At 42.7% G+C, this 21,881-nt stretch overlaps 1 protein-coding gene across 1 annotated transcript in view; it reads left to right on the forward strand.

The window, feature by feature from the left end:
- The window catches only part of LDLRAD3 (low density lipoprotein receptor class A domain containing 3), a 263,013-nt gene that overhangs the window by 1,002 nt on the left and 240,130 nt on the right, over positions 1-21,881 (forward strand). The gene's annotated exons all lie outside the window — the stretch shown is intronic.

Raw genomic sequence — 21,881 nt, forward strand, 5'->3', positions numbered from 1 at the left:
CCTGGATCTCTATGCCTCTTCCTAGCATGATTAGCAACTGAATTGTCTCTGAAACTCTACCCACAGGGATATGGTCTCAACCTTTACCCTCCAGAAAGTCTTCACGGCTAAACGCTGTGGTCAAATATCACTATAGTTCTCCAGATCTGGTACTTTTCCGTGTAGATCTCCAAATCTGGGTTATTTGGGGTCCTTTAGAATGTAAACTCTGTGAGGTTGTGGAGCGTGTGGTGTCCTTGGGTCACTGTCTCCCTGTCTAGAACCAGGTGGGGCGCTGGATTTGTTTGGTTATTTATTTATTTGTTTGTTTATTTATTTGAATAATGGATCAGTGGATGAAGTCAGCCTCAGCTTTCACTGCACGTGGAACATCAGCCTCACGGTCCAGGTTGGATTTTGCCCAGTTCCGTTTTCTCAACAGTGACTGGTGCGTGGTACTCAGACCTGCTGGTGCTTTCTGAAGGCTTTTTTGGTTTGCACTCTGTTGCTCCTGGTGGCTAGCTACCCCGAACCCCCTCACATGCTCAGAAAAACAAATTAAAGTGGAGTCTAAATCCATTCCAGAGAAAAACAAAAATAGTTTTCTTCAAATTAAAAAAAAAAAAAATCAAGCAGTCTTGTCTATGAAACAGGCGCTTTACCAAATGAGATATTTCTCATCGGAAGAACCGCATGGATTACTGAACTCATCCAATGAAAACCTAGGTGTTGTCTTCCAGATTGATTCTGGGGCCTCTGCACCTTTGATTGCCTTGAGCCATTTACAGCTTTGTAAGCTGTAGCTTACCCATAGCAATACGAAGACTTCTTTTTTGTTGACATGTATGAGTTTACTTTTGCTGTTTAACAAACTACCACAAGTTGAACAGCTTCCTGTAAGATTCATGTATCATCTTGGGTTTTCTGTGGGTCAGGAGTCCAGGCACAGTTTAGCTGGGGCTTCTGCCCAGGGTTTCTGCAGACTGACATCAAGGTGTTGGCCTGGTCTTATCTGTGGTTCAGGTTTCTTGTCCAAGATCACTGGTGGTTGGCAGAATTCATCGTGCAGTTATGGAAGCCTGCTTTCTTGCTGGCTGTCACTTCCCAGGTTCTAGAGGCCCCTTGCCATTCCCTACCATGTGGCTTTCTCCCCAACTCGAGGTTTGCTTCTCAAAGGCCAGCAGAATCTCTCATACTTCAACTCTCTTCCTTCAAGAAGGGTCCAGTAGTCTCTAAGAGTTTGATTAATTAGGTCAGCCTCACTCAGGGATAATCTGTTTTTTTGATTAATTCAAAGTCTCAAAGATCTAATTACATCTGCAAAATCCTTTCACCCTTGTTACCTGCTGTAACCTAATCAGGAGGAGAAATCCATCAAAGCCACAGTCCCGCCCATCCTCACGGGGAGGGGATTGTACAGAATATGTGCACCAGGGAGCAGGCATCTCAGGATTCTGCCTACCACAACACGCAATTGAATTTTGAAAACTGTCCCTACCACCCTCCCTCCAGCCAGTTTTGCATCTACTAAGCACATTTGTATCAGCCCATGTAAGTACCTGCTTTTTGAAACCTCCTTTCAACCTGTTTTATCATCTTACTGGTACCTGAATGAATGAATGAATGAATGAATGAAGTGAAATCTTTGACGTGTTCATTTTATATCGCTATGAATTATGATTTTGCCTTTAAAATTATTACTCTTTAACATCACTTTAATATCGATGGTTATTTCTAATTTCCCTTAAAAGCAATGGATGCATTGCTTACTTTTACATGCATAATTAACGGGGCTCTTTCCCTTTTCCAGAAATTACCCCAAAGAAGTATTCAAATTGTGCCTCTTGAGACCTAATACTATTTGCTGCTTTGAAAGGATAATGTTTCTAGCTTTTTCTGATCTCATTTTAAGTGGCTTAAATTTTAAGTGGCCAGGGCCCCCAGTAACACCAATACCATTGCCTTGGCATTAAAGAGGGACAGGTAACAGCCCTACTTCACAACAGCTAGATTAACTTCCTTATTACAAACAAAAAATATCAAAGGACCCTGCTGATATTGTCTCCTGGAATCTTGGGATTTTGCTACTGGGATGGGCAGAGGGTTTCTCCGTTCGATGTTCAAAATAATGTATTTTTCCCATTACTAGCAATACTTTTGTGGGGGGAAGAGCCAGTGAAATTAGATATCACCTACATGTGCTTAGCATTGTGACTGATGCATAGCAGGTGTTCAGTAAATGGTAGCCTTCTGCTTCCTTTTTTTAAAAAAATTTTTAAATGTTTTTATTTATTTTTGAAGGTGAGAGAGAGAGAGAACATGAGTGGGGGAGGAGCAGAGAGAGGGAGACACAGAATTCGAAGCAGGCTCCAGGCTCTAAGCTGTCAGCACAGAGCCTGATGTGGGGCTTGAACCCATAAACTGTGAGATCATGACCTGAACCAAAGTCGGTGGCTCAACTGACTGAGCCATCCAGGCGCCCCTGCTTCCTTCTAACATACCGTGAAAGTTAAAGAGAGGAAAGACAGGAGTGGCTCCCGGGTTCCCCGCCTATACCCTGGCATCAAACCCCTTGAAGGCAGGGCAAGCCTTTCACAAGTATGACTTGTAGCCTGGTCGTGCTTGTTTTCCTAAGCAAAGCAAAATCTTGCTTCTGCCAGAGAAGCAAATGAAAGCTTAATACCAGCTAAATAATACATAATAGTGGTATCATTATTCTGTCTTCTCCCAGTCTGCTAAGTTTGTAGCAGTAAACACTTATTGGATGAACAAAATCAAACTCCGTGAACTGTTGTAAAGTGGAAGGAATGATTCTGATTAGTCTGGCAGAGCTCAAGGCCACAGGAATTGTATTCTGCTTCCCCTTCTCCAGTCCAGAGCCAGGCTGACCCTGTGGACAATCATTACAAAACATTTTCCTGTCTAAGTTTGAAAGGCAGCCATCCAGCCTTTACGACTATTCCCCTCCCCTCCCCCCGCCCCACCCACCCCCATGCTACCTCCCTCTGTCTTCCAAAGCAAAGCAAAGGCTCTACTGTCATAGCTCTTGCCTCCAAAGTCATTAACAAATATTCAGCGTGTTCCAGCAAGGTGTGTCCCGAAGAGACAGAAAACCCACATGACCGCCTCTATCCATTTTTCATGAGTGCGTGGTAAGGTTGAAACAACAAGCTAGTTCAGAAAAAGCATTAAAGATGGGGCTTTAAGATGGGGGAGTAGGTGTAGTTTGCAATGCTAAACTTGAAAAGGCATTTAAGTGTGAGCAAAGCAGATCTTTGAAATTGCTTCTGAATCTACTGTTACAGGTTACATTGTCAGCTAGCTGTATTGATTATTTTTATGTAATTTATTTGTTAAAATTTCTGCTAATGGACACTTCTGAATCATTTTCTGCATTTAATGTACCTAGTACCCATTGATCAGGCCACTGGCTTATTGGTTATCTACTTGGCTGCCAAGCGATTCTCTCTGATTGCTTTTCTCATTACACATTTTCATTCCAGGAGCAGACTTCTATTGTGTCCCATTACGCTAATGGAAATTATTGATATGGAAATTACCAGGCACTGAGCTTAAAAGTTTTGATACACAACCACATTGCATTTCTTTAAGTTGTAGAACTGTTCTTGTATAATTAGCGGTAGATATTGACGTGTTAGTGAAATTAGTTAATTAATTTCATTCAAAGCAAAAGAATAAGAAATATGGCTAGAAAGGAAACACCCAGTATTTTGCGTAGCTGTGTATACTTTGGTAAAAATAAATGTAGTGAGTTTGGCTTTGTGTTTGACACCCTGTGTTAAAAATTCTTTAGCATCCCTAGTTAAATACCAGAGTGTTTTAGATGACAGTTGCTGTAAACATACCCATGTTACAGATGGAAAAGTAAGCCCGGGGTAGCTAATATCTGCCTTACGTTCCCCAGTATGGTAGCCACTAGCCACATGTAGCTGTTGAACACTTGAAATGTAGCTAGTCTGAACTGAGATATACTGTAATTATAAAATGTACACCAAATTTTGGAGACTTAGTATGAAAAAAAGTAAAATATGTCATTAATATTTTGTTGATTACATATTGAAATAGTGTTTTGTAGTTGGCAATTATAAAGTATATCATTTAAATTAATTTTATTTCTTTCCTTTTTTTTTTTAAGTGTGGCTACTAGAAAAATTTTAATTACATCTGTGGTTCACATTATATTTCCATTGGACAGCATTGGTCTCGCCCAGGTCCTAAGTGGGTAGCATCTAGCAGGGTGCAGTCTAGTATGTTGGCAAATAGCCACGCGAGACAATGACATCCAAATGTAAATTACTTGAAATTAAGTATAATTTAAAATTCAGTTTCTCGGTTGTACCAGTCCCATGTCAAATGCTATTGCCAACTGTGGCTAGTGGGACAACACAGGTAGAAACGACTTAAATCACCCCAGAAAGTTCTATTAGAAATGCTGGTGTAGCACATCCCTAAGCAAGCACTGCCTCTTTGCTAAGCCATAGTCCATTGAGACCGTCATGATGTGCAGTGAGAATAAATGTGTCATATGAAAGATAAAACTGTGCAAATAGTGATAGCATGTGGTTGGCGGTAAGGATTAGTAAATAAGGTATTCATCCTTGGAAATGGTAACCTTTAAGTGCTGCTCAGGATGTAGCTTCAGACATGATTTTTACCCATTGGGGTGATCACCTACTTTTGATGGACAGAAAAGAGGTAAATCAGGTGGAAAACACTGGAAACACTCAGGATGCTTTGATAAGTTTTAGCGCCCAAGAACCTCCATGGCAGCTCTAAGCCTGTCTTTGTTAGGGGTCTGGTATCTGATGTCCAAAGAAGTTAGACCGCTAGCGTCTGTGGCCTAGCAACCAGACAGCACCAGTGTTCGCTCCCCTGGGCCTGCTGCCCCGAGGTGAAGAGGGTAATGAGAACTGTGTGTTTCGGGGTTCATGGGCTGCAGAATGGGGAAGTCACAGACTTCCCTTAAGGGGAAATGTCTATGAAGTAAAGAGTTAAAATTATTGTTCTTTTTAAAAATTTTTTTCTTAATGTTTATTTATTTTTGAGACACACACACAGAGAGAGAGAGAGAGAGAGCATGAGCAGGGGAAGGGCAGAGAGAGATGGAGACACAGAATCTGAAGCAGGAGCCAGGCTCCGAGCTGTCAGCACAGAGCCCGACACTTGAACTGACAAACCACGAGATCATGACATGAGCCGAAGTCAGACCGACTGAGCCACCCAGGCGCCCAAAGAATTAAAATTATTCCTAAACCAACACCCTTGGAATCACAAGCCAAATTTAATTTCTTCAGTCTCTCTTTGCTTTTGGCCATGACCTCTTTTGTCTAGAGCCATAGAAGGCCCAGGTGTAGCCAGAAAAATATGGAGGAGGGAGTATAGAAGTAATAGAATGAGAGATTTTCTTTGGCACATACTCTTTTCCACGATGGTGGGGAATATGCATCTAAACACGTTTATTTCATTGTATATAGGATGAAACTCATCTGTAGTTTTGTCGCCTTTCTTCCGTTTGTCCAGAAGTGAAGATAATCAGGTGAACTAGCCCTTATGAGTACTTGTGTGTCATTATTGTCCCCGGTTTTCAGAGGAGGAAACTGAGTCTCTGAGTGGTTAGTTCCAAGGTCACTACCTGGTCAGTAGCTAAACCGGGATTTAAGTCCAGCTCTCCCCTGAAGCCAGACTCTTTGCTTTACATGCAAATGCCTGTCTGGGCACCTGAGGCAGAGCACAGTGGCATTCCCTGCCACCAGCATTAGTGTGGGTATAAATGAGTTAATACTGTATATTGCTTCTGAGGTGTAGGATTTAGCCTGTGAAAGTCTCCATGGCCTGGAGTACAGAGGCTAAGAATCTTTGTCACTGATAAATGATCTGCAGGCTCTTAATCCTGATTCCACATTACTCATTTGTAAAGCTGCTGGCATATTTGCACTGAGCAGATTGCTCTCTCTGCCAGGCTTAGCTTCACATGGCAGTTTGGGATTTTTTTTTTCTTAAAGATTTTATAAAGCTGAGTATAAAATGGGAATGTTTTCATAAACGCTTAAGCATCTTTAGTGAAGCTAATTTATAGAATGTAAATGTTCCTCTCCGGCAATTTAAACCCAAATTCCTCAGCAGTGGGAGGTTGGGGCCGAGAAACAGGAAACTGCTCTGTTTCATTGTTCATGCTCAACAATAAAAAATTAAATGGCCTAAAAAGTGCAAGCCAGAGAGATTTTTTTTTAGACATTCCTCTGAATCTGAGCACTGGCGATGAACACAAAAATTGCATGCGTCTCTTTCTTCCCCGTGGGGCCTGGAAGCCGCACCTTGTACCTCTGGGTGACTCAGCCACATGTCACCGTGCTAGGCACATACCCAGCGCCATCTTGAATGAAGTCACCTTTGCCAGCAGCTTACCTCACAGCCCTTCCCTTGGGAGCACACCTTGGGAATGGTGTGACCGGGTGGCCGAGAGCCTGGATCGTACAATGGCAAGAGGCCTTTCTGTGCAATCTGCTCGAGAGCTTAGCACTCAGCCAAAGTCTGCAGCGAGGCTTCCCTGGTAAGATTTTTTGGAGATACTTTCTGCTTCTGTTTTATATCCCCATTTTTGTTTTAATGTCTGTTTTTGTTTCCAAATTATGAGATGGCATGAAGTCTGCCTTCTCTCTCATATGGAACCAGGCGTTATATAAATAAGTAGATATTTAATACATCCAAAGGGGAAGTGTTTTTTTTTGTTTTTTTTTTTGTTTTTGTTTTTTTTTTTTTTTTTACTTCTTATCTGTGGCTTTAGGGCTTCAGTCTCCTCTTTTGTCTTTTACCCCCCAACCCAAACCACATGAAACATGCTAAATTCTCCCTGAGTGTGATGACTTTTTTTTGTTTAATTGTGCACAGCTGGCACCACCCTAGCCATCAAATAAAGACATTTGTGGACCCTGTATAACAGCAGAACTAACACAAAAATGAACATTTAATAAGTGCTTTTGCTGTTTCAAGTCCCTTATAATAGATATTTCATCTCATTTCACTCTTACAACAATCCCGAGACAAACATCATCATTCCTATTTTGCAGATGGGAAAACTAAGGCTCAGAAAGGTTCTGTAACTTGTCCAAGGCTACGTGTGGAAATGCCACAGCGGGGGGGGGGGGGGGGGGGGGGCACCCTGGCCTGGGTCGTGTGGATCTCACGTGCCTTGCTGAGCGGCAGCTCTGCTCAGGTTGACCTCCAGGCTCACAGAGACAAGAAGACAAGGTAAATTCAGGTACGTCACATTACGTGACATAGCCATGTATCTGAGAATCATTGTATTAATCCAGAATACGATAGACTCTGCTGCAGCAGCAAATCCCAAAGCATCAATGTCTTAGCATAGTAAATGTTCCTTTCTTGCTCATGCAAAACCCACCGCGAAAGCCCAAGCTGGATGGAGACACGGCGTGTGTGTAGATGCTTGTTGGGAGTCCCAGCTGAGTCCAGCCTCTGAGTCATCCCATCCCAGGCACCAGGCATGTGAGGGAAGAAGCCTCTAGATGATTCCTGCTCTTAGCATTGCAGGTCACCTCCAGCTAGTCATGTCTTCCTGGGTAAGGCCCCAGGCACCAGGTAGCAAGACAGGTGCTGTGTCCTGTATGAAGTTCTGGCCTCAGAATATATGAGCCTTTTAAAGCGTTTGTATCGAGGACCGCCGTTTATGCAACGATGGATAAACCTCACCGTACAGGCTGGGTTTGCACGTGCTGGAGACTGTACCTCTGGTTCACTCAGCGGATATTTGCTGAGCATATTTTAGGAGCCACACTATAGGAGACACTATTCTGGGCACACATCAGTGAACAACACAGATAACGAATCCTGTCCTCATAGGGCGTATATTTGACAGGGAGAATAGTTGCTGTCTTTTCAAAAAAAAAAATTATATATAATATATATATATATGTATATATATATATTATATATACGTTTAAGTATGTTTCTCTAGGTATAAAAGTAATATTCACTTATTGTGTAAAATTTGAGAAATATAAAAAATGTTTAGAGATGCGAAAAAAATGCCATAGGAAATAATAATCATCATGCAGAATTACTGCACACTCTCTATTGTATTATCTTACTCTTTCTCCAAACTGGAGTCACAGTATATAGTCAGTTTTATATCCTACTCCCCCCCCCACCCCTGTTTAGACAGTACTGCGAACTGTCATGGTCCATTCAGGCTGCTGTAACAAAATACCTGAGAATGGTAACTTCAACAGAACAGAAACAACAGAAATTTATTTCTCAAAGCTCTGGAGGCTGGCAAATCTAAGATCAGTTTGCCTGAAGACTCAGGATCTGGTGAACACCCAGTTCCTGATTCATAGATGGCAACTCTTTGCTGTGTCCTCACACGGTGGAAGGGGTGAGGGAGCCCTCCCGGGTTTCACCTATAAGGGCAAGAATCCCTTCCATGAGGACTCTGCCCTCATGACCCGACCACCTCCCGTAGCCCCCACCTCCTAATACCATCACCTTGGGGGTAGGATTTCCACATATGGATTTGGGTGGGGGGATATAAACATTCAGCCCAGAGCACCAACTTTTCTCCATTTCACTAAAATATGATTTTTAACCATATTTCACAAGCCGCATATATTTCTAGCCAGTAGCAAATACCAATTATTTAACTATTCCGCAACTATTCTACATTTTAGTTGATTTCAATTTTTCACTGTGTTAAGCAATGGCTTGAAAAACAACCCTGAACGTGAATCTTTGGCAGCATCTTTGATTAGTTGCTTAGAATGTAATCAAAGAAGTGGGATTACTGGTTCAAAGGGTATGTGAATGTTCAGCTTCTTAATAAATATTGCCAGGTTGCTTTCCAGAAGGTTAGCACCAATTTACATTCTCACCTGTATTTTATGGGATGCTGCTTTCATACCTGCGCCAGTACTCAGTGTTAGAGTGTTTCTAATCTTTGCCAATTTGTTACATTTAAGAATGGTATTTCATTTTGAGACTGGTTCACTGCCCAGGTTGTGCACTAATACGGGCTTTGCCTAAACCTGAGTTTTAATCCCAGCTCTGGCGCCTTGTAACAAGATAGGTAACCCTTGTAAGACTCAGTTTTCTTTCTGTCAAATGGTGCTATTTATTCTGACTCTTTGGGACACTGGGTGGATTAAATATGTTCAAGTTTATAAAGTGTTTAACACCGTGCCTGTCGCAGAACAACTAAATGGTATGGGTGTGACAATTCAGCAATTACCAACACGTGAAGAGTTCCAGCCTTTTTTCCTTTCTCCAAGTCTTGGAGAGGATTCTGATTTTGCTTCATTGTATTTCTCTCCCTTCCTTCTCTTCTGAAGAGCGGGGCTGCCATTCTTTTGGGCTTTTGTGAATTAGAGTCGGGAAGAATGAGCGAGGAGAACGACAAAGACACACTGGCCAGGGACAGACCACTCAAACCCCAGTGGCTAACAACACATGGGGCTGCCATTGTCTACAAGCAGACTGACAGTGGCTGGGCTCAGCTGGGTAGTTCTGCTTCAGGCTGTGGGCTCCCTGGGCATGGTTCCAGGGTTTATGCTTGATCTGGGGCCCATATTGAATGAGCAGAAAATACCCAGGGCGATGCTGTCATGGTAGATCACTGGAGCAAAAGGGGTCAAACCAACACCCACAAGCACACTTAAGGCCCCTGTTCCTTTTGCATCTGCTAATATTCCATTGGCTAAAGCAAGTTATATGGCCAGTTGGCCATCAGTGGGGGTGGGAAGTCTCCTTGTCCCACAGTGGGGGAGGGAAGGGAGTGAATAGGTGTTGAATGAATGATCCTAATTAATGTTTATGGAAAATTTCAGGAAGAGGGTGCTAGGGAGTGTACAGTGTATAAAACGGGGAGGAAAGAAACGAGATTATGAGACACGTTGGGCATATGTGAGATGTTACAAATCAGAATCTTTTTAATTTCTGGAAGCCTCTGGTTAAAAACTTGTAAATTAGTTTTGTCTGTTTGGCCTGGGCTCCAAATGATACTTCCCTTTGGGACTGACCTTAGGTGTGATGGCTTTCATAGAGTCACATAACAGGAAACAATTACTATCTTTTCTACCTCTGCAAACTGCAAGCTTCTTTCTCTTTGGGTATTGTAGAACTTTCAAACATTTCCTACTTCTTTTTCTTCCAATAGTAGAAAAATATGGGTAGTGGCTTCCTAATCGTGGTTTATCAAGTCCCCACGAGAAATGGGTCACACGTCCCATCGCCATCTCGTTTAAAGGAGGACAGACAGCATGCTTGAGAACCGTTGTTGGACAGGAGGGCCCAGGGGCAGAGAATGAGAGCAGCCTGCTGCGTCTCAGGCATGACTCAGAAGCTCCAAATTCACTTACAGAACCTTCCAGTGAAATCAAATTGAGAGTGAGCGCAGGGCGTGACCCGGAGGAGATAAAGCAGGAACAGATCTAATGAGAGGAACCATGTCATTTCAGTGGTCTTTATCATCTGTGCAGAAAGCTTCCCCTCAGCTCCCTGGAGATCATTTACCTGGAACCTGACAGGAGCCTAATATCTCTGATCTCCAGGTTTGCTTAGCTCTGCAGATGGCTGGCACATCACATATAAAACATTACCCCACATTCCTGCTGGTATGAGGGGCTTGTTCATAAATTCATCCCCAATTGTAATTCTCATTCGCTTTATGGGTAGACCAGCTAAACATGGACTAACAGCTCTGCTTAGGTCTCTAAATGTCATCTGTCTTTAATGTTATCCAACTCATTTTTGTTTTGTTCCTTTCCTAGAAAGCAATACTCTTGACCTCTTAAAAAAAATCCAAGCCAAGAAGAATCATAGAATGTGTCAAGAATTGCACTAAACGGGTCCACAGCCTCCCTAGAGCTGTGGTGTGAATCATCAGTGGCCTTGAAACCCATTAGGATTTCATTGGAATAATGGGCAATATGTGCACCTTTATATACACAGTACATTTGAGTGTTTGGGGGAAGGGACTGGTCTGTAATTCTGTGTCAAGTCATTAGGAGACATTTTTTTCAGAGTTTTTAAAGTCTACAGCCAGATTGGCTATCTTTCCCTATTTCCATACGAAGAAGGGAGTGTATAAACATAAAATCTTCTCTACTATTGTTTCTCCCTCACTCCCACCCCACCTGCAAAGGGTTGCTCTTTTTTTTCTTTTCTGGAGTCTCATTATAAGCAATTTTTTCCTATGGTTAAAAGCTTAGACTCAGAAGTTGGATAACACAGGTTTGAATTTCAGCCATTTCTGCGACATTTAATAAGATACTTTACCTTTCCATGTCTGTTTCTTCTTCTGAAAATAATAAGACCTGCCTATTGAATGTAAGGTACCTGGTATATGGAAAGCCTCTTCACGTGGCCCACGGGGGATTTGGGTTGTGGCCACAGGGGCAGATTTCCCCCCGCCCCAACCCTGGCCGGGTCCCACCTCAAACATCCACTGAGTGTCTCAGCTTTTCTACCTCAGGGTCTTTTCCAAAGTGGGGCAACCTGGAAATGCAAAGATTTAATTCTCAACCAATGGGAGACAGGAATCTGTGGGTAAATGTCTCATTCCCCGACTCAGAGGGATAATTTGAGGTGTGGTCTATGCAGATCCCAGAGGGTCCACAGTCAGGATGAGCCTCAGTTGCCCACATTTACCAGCTCAAGAAATGCACCTTTTCATTGACTTCTCTCTAGCTGTTGCCATTACATTCCCTCCCTCACTTCTGCTTCCTGGGATCACTTCCCAGTAAACTTCCTGCACCCAACTCCTTGTCTCAAGCTCTGCTCTGGGGAATCCCAACTCATAAAACTCCTAATAAATATTTGCTGTTATTATTCTCATGGAAAAACTTTTCTAGTGCCAGGGAGACTAATGTTGGAACCAAAATTCAAGATGCATGTTGAGACTTTCTTTCTCATTTGTTATGTTACTTAAATGGAAAAATATTCAAATTGATAAACATTGCCTCATTTTGTACATGTTTGGTAAATCCTGTAAAATCAGACCATCCCCCCAATACTGGAAACTCATGGAAACTATGCTTCTCTTCCTTTCCTGGCACTTCTCACTCTTGCTTTGGGGAGGAGTTGGGCAGCTGGGGTGATGTGGGAGGCACTCAGGGGACTCGGTGCTATTTGCCAACTAGTCCAGAGGTGTTTTGTTCTGACAGATGGCTGTCTGTACTGATGTGTGCTACCTGAATGTCAGTCCTGGTCGTCAAGATTGGCATTAAGTTCTCTAAACTCTTTTACCCAATTCCCTTTTGATCCCAACTACTGGCATTGGCAGGGCAAGTGAGGATGAAGATTCTAGCCAGTGACCATAGAACATCTTTCCCCCTCAGTGCAAAGCCAACTGGCCCATACCAGTATCAACTTTGACTTCATTGGCGCCATGCCGTGACATTTGAGCCAACTGGCCTACGTGGACAGCTTCTAGCTTTACCACCTTCTGATCTTTCCCCCTTGGAAATTTTCATTGCAATTACTCTGGAGTTTTGCTGTGATCAGGCTTACAATTATATGGCAGGGAGCTGGACATTGTGGGGTGGGTTGGCACACCTCGTAGGATGGGCTAGCTTGGGCAAATGTCCTCCTTGCAATGCTCTTTTAAATTCAATCCCTCCCTGGCTTGGCCACAAAGGCACAAGCATTGCCAAGGTGACTTTATTATGTGTATCCTGGAGTATATTCCCTTTTGAGTATGTAGCTCCATTTCCTGGAATTATTATTTCTGGTAAGATTGGGGTTGATTTCTGGCTACCTAGTATTTTTCCAGCTGAAACATTTTATTCTTCACTTTGCCACTTCATGAAGCTTTGTGAAAACACCCATTTTCCTCTTGGAAGGTCGTTTTCGAGGGTGTTACTGATTTCCAGCTTCTCTTCTCCCAGGCCATGGTGAGATACAGAACCAGAGACAAGTTGCAGCTCTGATGCTTATTGACTATAAGACTTTGGGCTTAAAACTGGATTTTTGTGAGCTTTTGTTTCCTTAACTGCAAAGTGGGAATAAAGATGGGACAGAAGTGATCGTGCAAATCGAAGTATGAAACAATCTAAGATATTCTCCTTTTATGTTTATTTATTTATTTATTTATTTATTTATTTATTTATTTAGAGAGAGAGAGAGAATCCCAAGCAGGCTCTGTGTTGTCAAAGCAGAGCACAATGGGGGCTCAGTCTCACCAACTGTGAGATCATGACCTGAGCCTAAACCAAGACTTGGATGCTTAACTGACTGAGTCATTCAGGTCCCCTAAGGTATTCTTTTATTTGGCAAATATGGAAGGAACTCTCACCATGTCAGCCCTAGTTCTCACCTTAGGAAGCTATGGTTCAGTGGGGGAAAGAACCCATAGGCGATCTTAATGGGAAATTATGATCAAACTCATAAATCCTACAGACAGAGATAAATATAGGGTGTTACTAGAGCACATGGGAAGGAAGCTTAACTCAGTCTTGAGGGCTCATGGAGGGCTTCTTGGAAAAAACAGAAACATTAGGAGTTATTAATAGTAATATTTAGTTCTAATTAGTAGGGTGCTTACTAAAAGCTGAATAGTATGCTAAGTGCTACTTCATTTAGATATCACAATTGTGCCTACTTAACCTCCATTTTATAGTTGAAGAAACCAGCTCAGAAAAGTTAAAGAAATTGCTCAAGGACACAGAGCTAAGTGGCATGGTCAGACTTTGAACTCAAGTTTGATTCCAGAACCCTTGTTGTTTTATTTTAATTCAAGAACCCTTGCTTTTAACAAAACAGATTATGCAAATCTGTTCCTGCCATGTCCCTGCTTAAAATTGACCATTTGTGACTTCTTAATGCTCACAGGATAATGACTAAACTCCTTACAATAACCAAAAGTCTCCTGCCTACTCATCTGGTCTCACCTTTCACCCTTCCCTCTGCCCCTGGCCCCCATGACCGTCAGCCTCAGCAGCAGCTCATTAAGAATATACTTAGCTAAGTCTGAACTTGTCTTGTGGGCAATGGAGGCCACGGAGGTTTCCAGGAGATTGAGAAGGAGCAAGACAAGATCTGAAAAGTTTAGTTAGGAGAGAGTTGAAGCCACCCAGGCAGAGACACATGGGGGTCTCAGGTAAGGAAGGGGCAGGAGGGAAGGAGAAGGGGTGAATTGCATTCAATAGACATTCAGTAGGTAGAATATACAAATCATGGTAACTGATCATGTTGGGGAGTGAAGGAATGCAAGGGGGCCATGTTGACTTCTGGCTTGAACAATGGGGTAGAAAGTACTAGCTACATTGAAGGAGGTATGGTTACTGCCTGACAGAAGCCAACAAAACCTGCAATTCTACTGTGTTTTCATTATACGTATGCTGAAGGGTTCTGGAAATTGTAAAAAATTTCCCTTCCTGGTCCTTTTTGTTCTCTCCCTTCCACACTGGGTGTGAGAATTCACTGAAGAATGCAAAAAAAAAAAAAAAAAGAAAGAAACCCAAAAAAAACCATTTTCTCTGCACAACCCCCCCCCCCCCCCCCCCCCCCCCACCAACCAAGTTGAACTACAAACCCACACAGCAGCAGCCCCCGATCAGGCAGTGAAACAGCTCTCGGAATTAAGCTTTTAAACATTAAAGTCAATCAAGCCCAAAGAATCTAGCGTGAAATGAAGAGGTGTTTCAAAGAAGTAGGCTGAGGTACTCTGAGCAAAACAACTTAAATTATTAAAACAGAGTTTTCACAGTGTGGGAAAATGTTCCAATAATGTCCGATTAAAAATGTAAATCTATTTACCTTCCAGATGGTTTTTTTTTTTTTTTGTGAGTACTCTAATTAAAATCTACTGCTTACCTGTTTGTGAAAAAAAGTCAGTTACCTGGGGAAGGTAATCAAACCTAGGCATGCTGGAATCATTTTCTTGGCATTTGTCACTGAGTGAATATCTCCTGTGACTTTTGCCTTGTTAGTTAATTACTTTATAAATTTCCCTACTGAAAGTGGGAATCTTATTCAGTGTTGGGTTCTTTTCAGAATTCAAGTGTCAAATGTTGATGTTATTTCAAAAGATGGTTTCTCTCTTCTCTATTCATTTCTTCCCCTCCCTTCTTGGCCCTGTAGTACATTTGTCCTACTGATATTATGACATTATGATATTAAAATCGCTTTTATATCAATTAACTTGGATGTCTAGAATATAAGATCAACAGGCTCTGGAGGCAGAATCATTCAGTTGGAGAAACAGGAAAGAAAAAAGTTCTTCCTAAGTGAGTGATCTTCAAGTGGATTTATATTCAACTGTGGCACAAGGAACAGCGGTAGATCATGTGTTTATTTACCAAATAAACTATTGTCTACATCAGCACTGTTCAAAAGAAGTATGTTGTGAGCCTCAAATGCAAGCCACATATGAAATTAACATTTTCCCAGCAACCACATTAAGAAAGCATAAAGAGGGGCACCTGGATGGTTCAGTCGGTTAAGCCTACGACTTCAGCTCAGGTCATGAACTCATGGTTTGTGAGTTCGAGCCCTGAATCGGGCTCTGTGCTGACAGCTCAGAGCCTGGAGCCTGCGTTGGATTCTGTGTCTCCCTCTCTCTCTGCCCCTCCCCTGCTCACGCTCTGTCTCTCTCTTTCTCTCTCAAAAATAAACGTTAAAAAGATTTAAAAAAAAAAGCAGAAAGAAACCAGTGGAGTTAGTTAACTTTATTTTATTTGCTTCTATATATCTAAATATTATATTTCAACATATGATCAACATAAATCTTACTGAGATCATTGGCATTCTTTTTTGTGCTGTCTTTGAAATCTAGTTTGCGTTTTGTACCTGGGGAGATCATAACTCAGAATAGCCTCATTCAAGTTGGCAATGCAGCTACACATAGGCAAATGTAGCTGATGGCTACCACACTGGACGCTGTAGATGTATATAATTCTATGAGAATTTTTCCCCTCAAATTAATATGCCAAGAGTGGGCTTACGCTTTTTTAAAGTTTTTTATTTTGAGAGAGAGAGAGAGAGAGAGAGCGAGCAGAGGAGGGACAGAGAGGAAGGGAGAGAGAATCCTAAGCAGACTTCTCCCTGTGAGCATGATAGGCTTACACGTTTAATGAATCCACTTTTTCTCCCTTTCCCACTGAGAAAGAAAAAAAAAATGTTGCCTGCTAGGAAAACTGGCAAAATGGCTCTGATGATAAATTGAAGGTTAAATTTGTTTTCATATAATTGTTTCTTGGTTCCAGGACTGGTCACAAGTGAAAAATCACCCTTTTAAGGGTGTAGACAACTTCATTCAAGGGGCAGTAAAACTGAGGCATTAAAATAACAAGCTGCATGGTTTTTTTTTCTTTTAAAGGAGGGGTAAAAATTTCATCCTTTTTTCAGATGGTGCAACATTTTCATTAGGAAATGTCAATAGATGTCTCTTCTGTAAGCTAGGGACTATATTAAACATGAATTACAAGAATTCTGTTGGTTCCCAGCAGGATTTTTCTGTAGATTAGCCTGGTAACTTAAAAAAAAAAAAAAAAAGTATGTACATTTGGCAGCTCGGGGATGATTTAATTTCTAGCTGGGAGACCTCTCCTGCTCAGCATTGTTTTGAGGGGTGGTGTTGGGAACTACAATAATTAGATGCATCCAGAAAAGTTTTCTAGGAGCTGAATTGTATTACATAAGAAATCAAGTTCTATTGGATGTGCTGAGCGTCTTTACCTAGTGAGCGCAGTATCTTTCAAGCTGCAAACACATTCTGGGTTTTATGAATTGGGGATTTTTTGTTTTAGGAGGCAGTAAGGTTTGGTGTGGTGTTGTAGAAATTCTTTGGAACCAAAGGATCTGACTTTGAACCTCAGTTTTCCCTGGGTTATTTTGAGCCACTCTCTTAAATTCTCTGGGACTCAGATTCCCTATCTGTGAAAAGAGGATTACAATCTCTAACTCCTTAGGGCGCCGGGGTGGCTCAGTCAGTTGAGTGCCTGACTTGGGCCCAGGTCATGATCTCGCAGTTTGTGAGTTCGAGCCCTGTGTCGAGCCCTGTGCTGACAGCTCAGAGATTCTGTGTCTCCCTCTCTCTCTCTGCCCCTCCCCTGCTCACACTCTGTCTCTCTCTCTCTCTCTCAAAGATCAGTAAACATTAAAAGAAATTTAAAAATCTAACTCAGAGATTATTGTGAAGATAAATGTTATCATAAATGTACAATGTCTGAAGCAGACACTTGATCAGTGATGATTCTCTCACACTGCCTTCCTCAGGGGACCGGGTAAGATTCAATGATGTTAAGTGTTCACTGAGTCAGTGTTTATGGTGGTCAAGCTGTCAGCCAGAGCTGGGGTCTAATCTGAAGCCTGGACTAGGGCAAGATCCGTTTCTATGCGCACTTATATGATTGTTGGCAGGATTTAGTTGTTTGTCGACTGTTAGATTCAGGGCCTTAGTTCCTCACTGGCTGTTGCCTGGACATTTTTACAGTTCCCTGACGCTTGAGCCTTTCGATAAAGCAGTTCACAAAATGGCAGCTGGCAAGCAAGAGAGAGAGACAGAGAGACAGAAGGTGGGGTGGAGGATAGGACGCCAAGTGTTCTTGTAACCTAATTTTGGAAGTAACATCCCATACATGTGGCAGTGTTCTGTTTGTTAGAATTGAGTCACGTCACCAGTCCAGCAGCACCCAAAGGAGGGGATGACACAGAATGTGAATATGAGGAAGTGGCATCACTGGGGGCCATCTGGGAGGTTGTCTGCCACAAATTCCTAAAGCTTTAACCTTCACGTTTCCTGGTATTACTTCCCCCTCACATGTAGGTCCTAAGTCAGAAGAGATGAAGAAATCAGAGCTCTGAGTCAGGAGCTCTGGTAAATGCGTCCCATAACCCTTGTGACACCAGACGTTATGCTGTGCGCTCATTGGTCGGTTTGATGTGTGTCCAACTCCCCACGTAGACTGTGGACTCCACGAGGACTCCATGGTTTTGCCCACTGCAGCAATCCAGAGCTTAGAGCAGTGTTTGGCACAGAGATGATTCTCAGCAAACGTTCGTCAGATAACTAAGGGAATGTGTGGGGGTCCTTTCGCTTTATGCAACAATTCTAGGAGGTTGGGTGCAACTATTATGCCCATTTCACAGGAAACTGAGGCTCAGATAAAGTGACTTTCTCAGCCTCCTGGTAGGACTAGGAGCTCAAGTGTATCGAACCACCTCAAGCCTATTCCCTCAGTCATTTGACTCTGTGGCCTTCTCCTGATTATATGTCGGGGGTAGTGTGTGTGTGTGTGTGTGTGTGTGTGTGTGTGTGTGTGTGTGTGTGTGGTGTTTTTCAGGAAGGCAATAGTGGCTTTTTTCCACCAGATAGTCTCTCAATAGGCACCACCCACTACAGTCTGAAGTGGAACAAGCCTTCTTCCTTGGCTGTATCCTCAAGTGAATTTCTGTGTTCTTCACATACAAGAGAGAGGAATGGAAATCACACGAAACAAAGGAACACTGCAGACCAGGGGATATGGAGCCCCTGAAAAACCATGAGCCACAGAGGTGACTCTGGAAGTGAAGCTTCTCATGCTACTTCTCTGCCTGAGAAGCTCCTTCTCTGCTGCTTACTCCTTGTTTGCAGTAAACTTTTTGTTTGTTTTTTAATTTTTTTAAATGTTTATTTATTTTTGAGAGAGAGACAGAGCGTGAGCAGGGAAGGGACAGAGAGAGAGGGAGACACAGAATCCAAAGCAGAATCCAGGCTCTGAGCTGTCAGCACAGAGCCTGATGCAGGGCTCGAACTCATAAGCTGTGAGATCATGACCTGAGCCGAAGTCGGCCGCCCAACTGACTGATCTGCCCAGGTGCCCCTGCAGTAAACTTTTTGTAAATAAAGTTTTTCCTTAGTCCTTTTAGTTCTTCCTCTTCAACCCTCTTGATGGTTTCAACTCTTCTTCAAGTTTGAAAGAGTCTTCTTGAAATTTGACAGGCCCGAATCTTAGATGCTTTGGAAGAAAGGTAGTGATGATGACAATAATAGAAAAACCAACTATGATAACAACCAAACTTATGTTTATCGAATGCTTAGCTATGTACTAGGCAACATTCTAAGTGTTTCCCATGTATTACTTCATTTAAAGCATCCTTTAGAACCATGAAGTCAATCCTACACGTTACCTATTATTACACAGTGAATTACTCTGAAAGTTAGTAGCTTAAAACAGCAATACACATTTATGATCTCTGATGGCTTCTGCGGATCAGGAATTTGGGAGTGGCTGGGTAGCTCCAGCTCAGGATTTCTCACGAAGACTGCTTTCATCTGAAGGCTTGACTGGGGCTCAAGGTTCCACTTCCAAGATGGTTCAGTCCAATGACTGGCAAGTTGGCAGGAAGCTCAGACCGTCCCCATGTGGCCCTATCCACAGGGCTGCTTAAGTGTGGCGGCTGGTTTCCCCCAGAGCATGGGATCTAAGACACAAGGAAGAAACTGCTATGACCCAAGTGACCCAGCCTTGGAGGTTCCCCAGCGACCCCTCTACAGTATCCATTGGTCATAAAGGCCATTCTGTGGGGGAGGAGACTGTACAAGTGCATGGATACCAGAAGGCAAGGATCTTTGAGAGCCATCTTGGAGACTGGCCGCCACACCAGCTACCTTGTAATATGAACCACAACCACAACCGCAGCTACCTTTTCTTAAGCAATTACTATATGCAAGGTACCATGCCAAAGAATTTACATATACTGTCTCATTTCATCTTGAAGGCAGCCCTAAGTTCCAAGTGTTCATATGATGCCTGTTTTACCCACAAGGAAATGGAGACTCAGAGAGGTTAATAACCTGCCCAAGGTCATAGAGCTAGTGTGAACAAGTGGGAGGAGCATGGGAGCACATCCCAAACACCTGAGCTCAAGCCCAGCAGTGCTGTTTCACCTGTAATGTTCTGGGAGCTGCTTTGAGGAGTGATACAAAAATGTAGGGAGTGGTGGAGATTATACCGATGACCGCAGAGGGACCAAGTCCCTTCACTTCTTTGTCAGCAATGGGAACCCATGTCAGAAGCACAAATACAAGGACAGAGTGTATCACTTGGCACATAAGAGACAAGTGCAATCTCGTTTTGATTTTTATTAAACCAAGCGTAAGAAAAAGACTTGCAACTGCTTCTCTGAGACCTGAACAACTAACATTAGAACCTGTCGTGTTTTCCGGAAACAGAATGCCCTGTGTTTTTGATGGGATTTCAAGAACTGGGAAAGGGGAGAATAATGAAGTATAAAGAATGGTTTCACAGCCTGTCCCAACAGATATGGTGAGGAGGTTGGGAGTGATTCAGTATAAAAACAATTGAACTTCAAGAGGGCTTTACATTTCTTCAAATCATTTCAAAGACATTAGTACACTTAAAAGAAGTGTGTGTGTGTGTGTGTGTGTGAGAGAGAGAGAGAGAGAGAGAGAGAGAGAGAGGTGGAGAGTAAGCAATGTACACTAAATCATTCCCAAAGTTCATGGACCCAAAGGGACCTAAGGAAACAAGATCATTAGCAGTGGGTCAGGTCCATTGCCCTTCTATATTCCTAAGGTTTGGAGGAAAACGAGCAGCTGGAGGAGAAATTACTTACCCTCTTGGGTATCATTTAAAATTTTTTTTTGTTATGTTTTTATTTGTTTTTGAGACACAGAGAGACAGAGCATTAGCAGGGGAGGGGCAGAGGGAGAGAAAGACACAGAATCCAAAGCAGGCCCCAGGCTCTAAGCTGTCAGCACAGAGCCCGACGCAGGGCTCGAACTCACAGATTGTGAGATCGTGACCTGAGCTGAAGTTGAACACTTAACTGAGCCACCCAGGAGCCCCTTCTTGGGTATCATTATCAAAAGCTAGGGACTTCCCGGAAAAAATGCACATCCCACCTCTACCTTTTTTGCATGCAATTTTAGGGGCTTTAAAACTCCCTGAAGCCCATGGGATAGTCTCTCTAGTGTTCACAGATCCCAGGATGTACTCCTTGAATGCTAAATTTTTTGGAGAATTTATTTATATTTTCCACACTAGACACACTACTTTGTAGTGTGGAACTTGTTAAACTTTCCTATATCACATTTTCTCATTACTTTGAACTGTCATTGGTGTTTTAAAATTTTGACCTGATCCACTTGAGCTGTCACGTTTCTAGACTAGAGCTAACAATGAAAAAGTCACTGAACCTCAGCATCCTCGAGCTTGCCTCCAGTGCACCCCCAAAGTGATGCCGGCATCCCCGCTATAATCTCCCTGGCTAGTTGGCCCAGCACCCACACCTTCTGGACTCCTCCAAACAGGTACAACTTATACACAGTACAATTCGCCCGTCTTCGGTGTGCCTTTTAGGGATGCAGTTACATATGTTTTGACAAATGTATGATATTCTCTTGTGCCCCTTGCACCCATCTCTTTCCCATAGCCCCAGACCCTGGTCACTACTGATCTGATTTTGGTCCCTATAGCTTAGCTTCCCTCCTCCTCCCAGGTCTTATAAATGGAATCATACAGAATGTGCCCTTTGGGGCTGGATTCTTTCTCTTAGCATGCGTTTGATATTCACTCATGTTTCATTACATGATATAATATAATTTGCTTATCCATTCACCAGTTGATGGACGTATAAATTATTTCCAGTTTTGGGCAATTGTTTGTATTTGTTTTTTTATTTTTTGGGGGGCGAGCGGTGAACTTGTTGGGGGAAGAGGTACTACTCTGTATCTTGATTATGGAGAGGCAGGACTACTCTGCATGTTGATCGTGTAACACAACTTTACATACTTGGGGAGGGTCAGGAGGTGGAGGGTGGGGCGCAAAAGTGCCACAGCGTTCTTCCACCATCTAAAACCCTTTGGCAATTTTCACCAGCGCCTCTCGGAGCTCCAACTGCATTTGAGCAGCTGTTCATTTTGC

The sequence above is a fragment of the Panthera leo genome, chromosome D1 (assembly GCF_018350215.1).
Source record: "Panthera leo isolate Ple1 chromosome D1, P.leo_Ple1_pat1.1, whole genome shotgun sequence".
NCBI lineage: Eukaryota > Metazoa > Chordata > Mammalia > Carnivora > Felidae > Panthera > Panthera leo.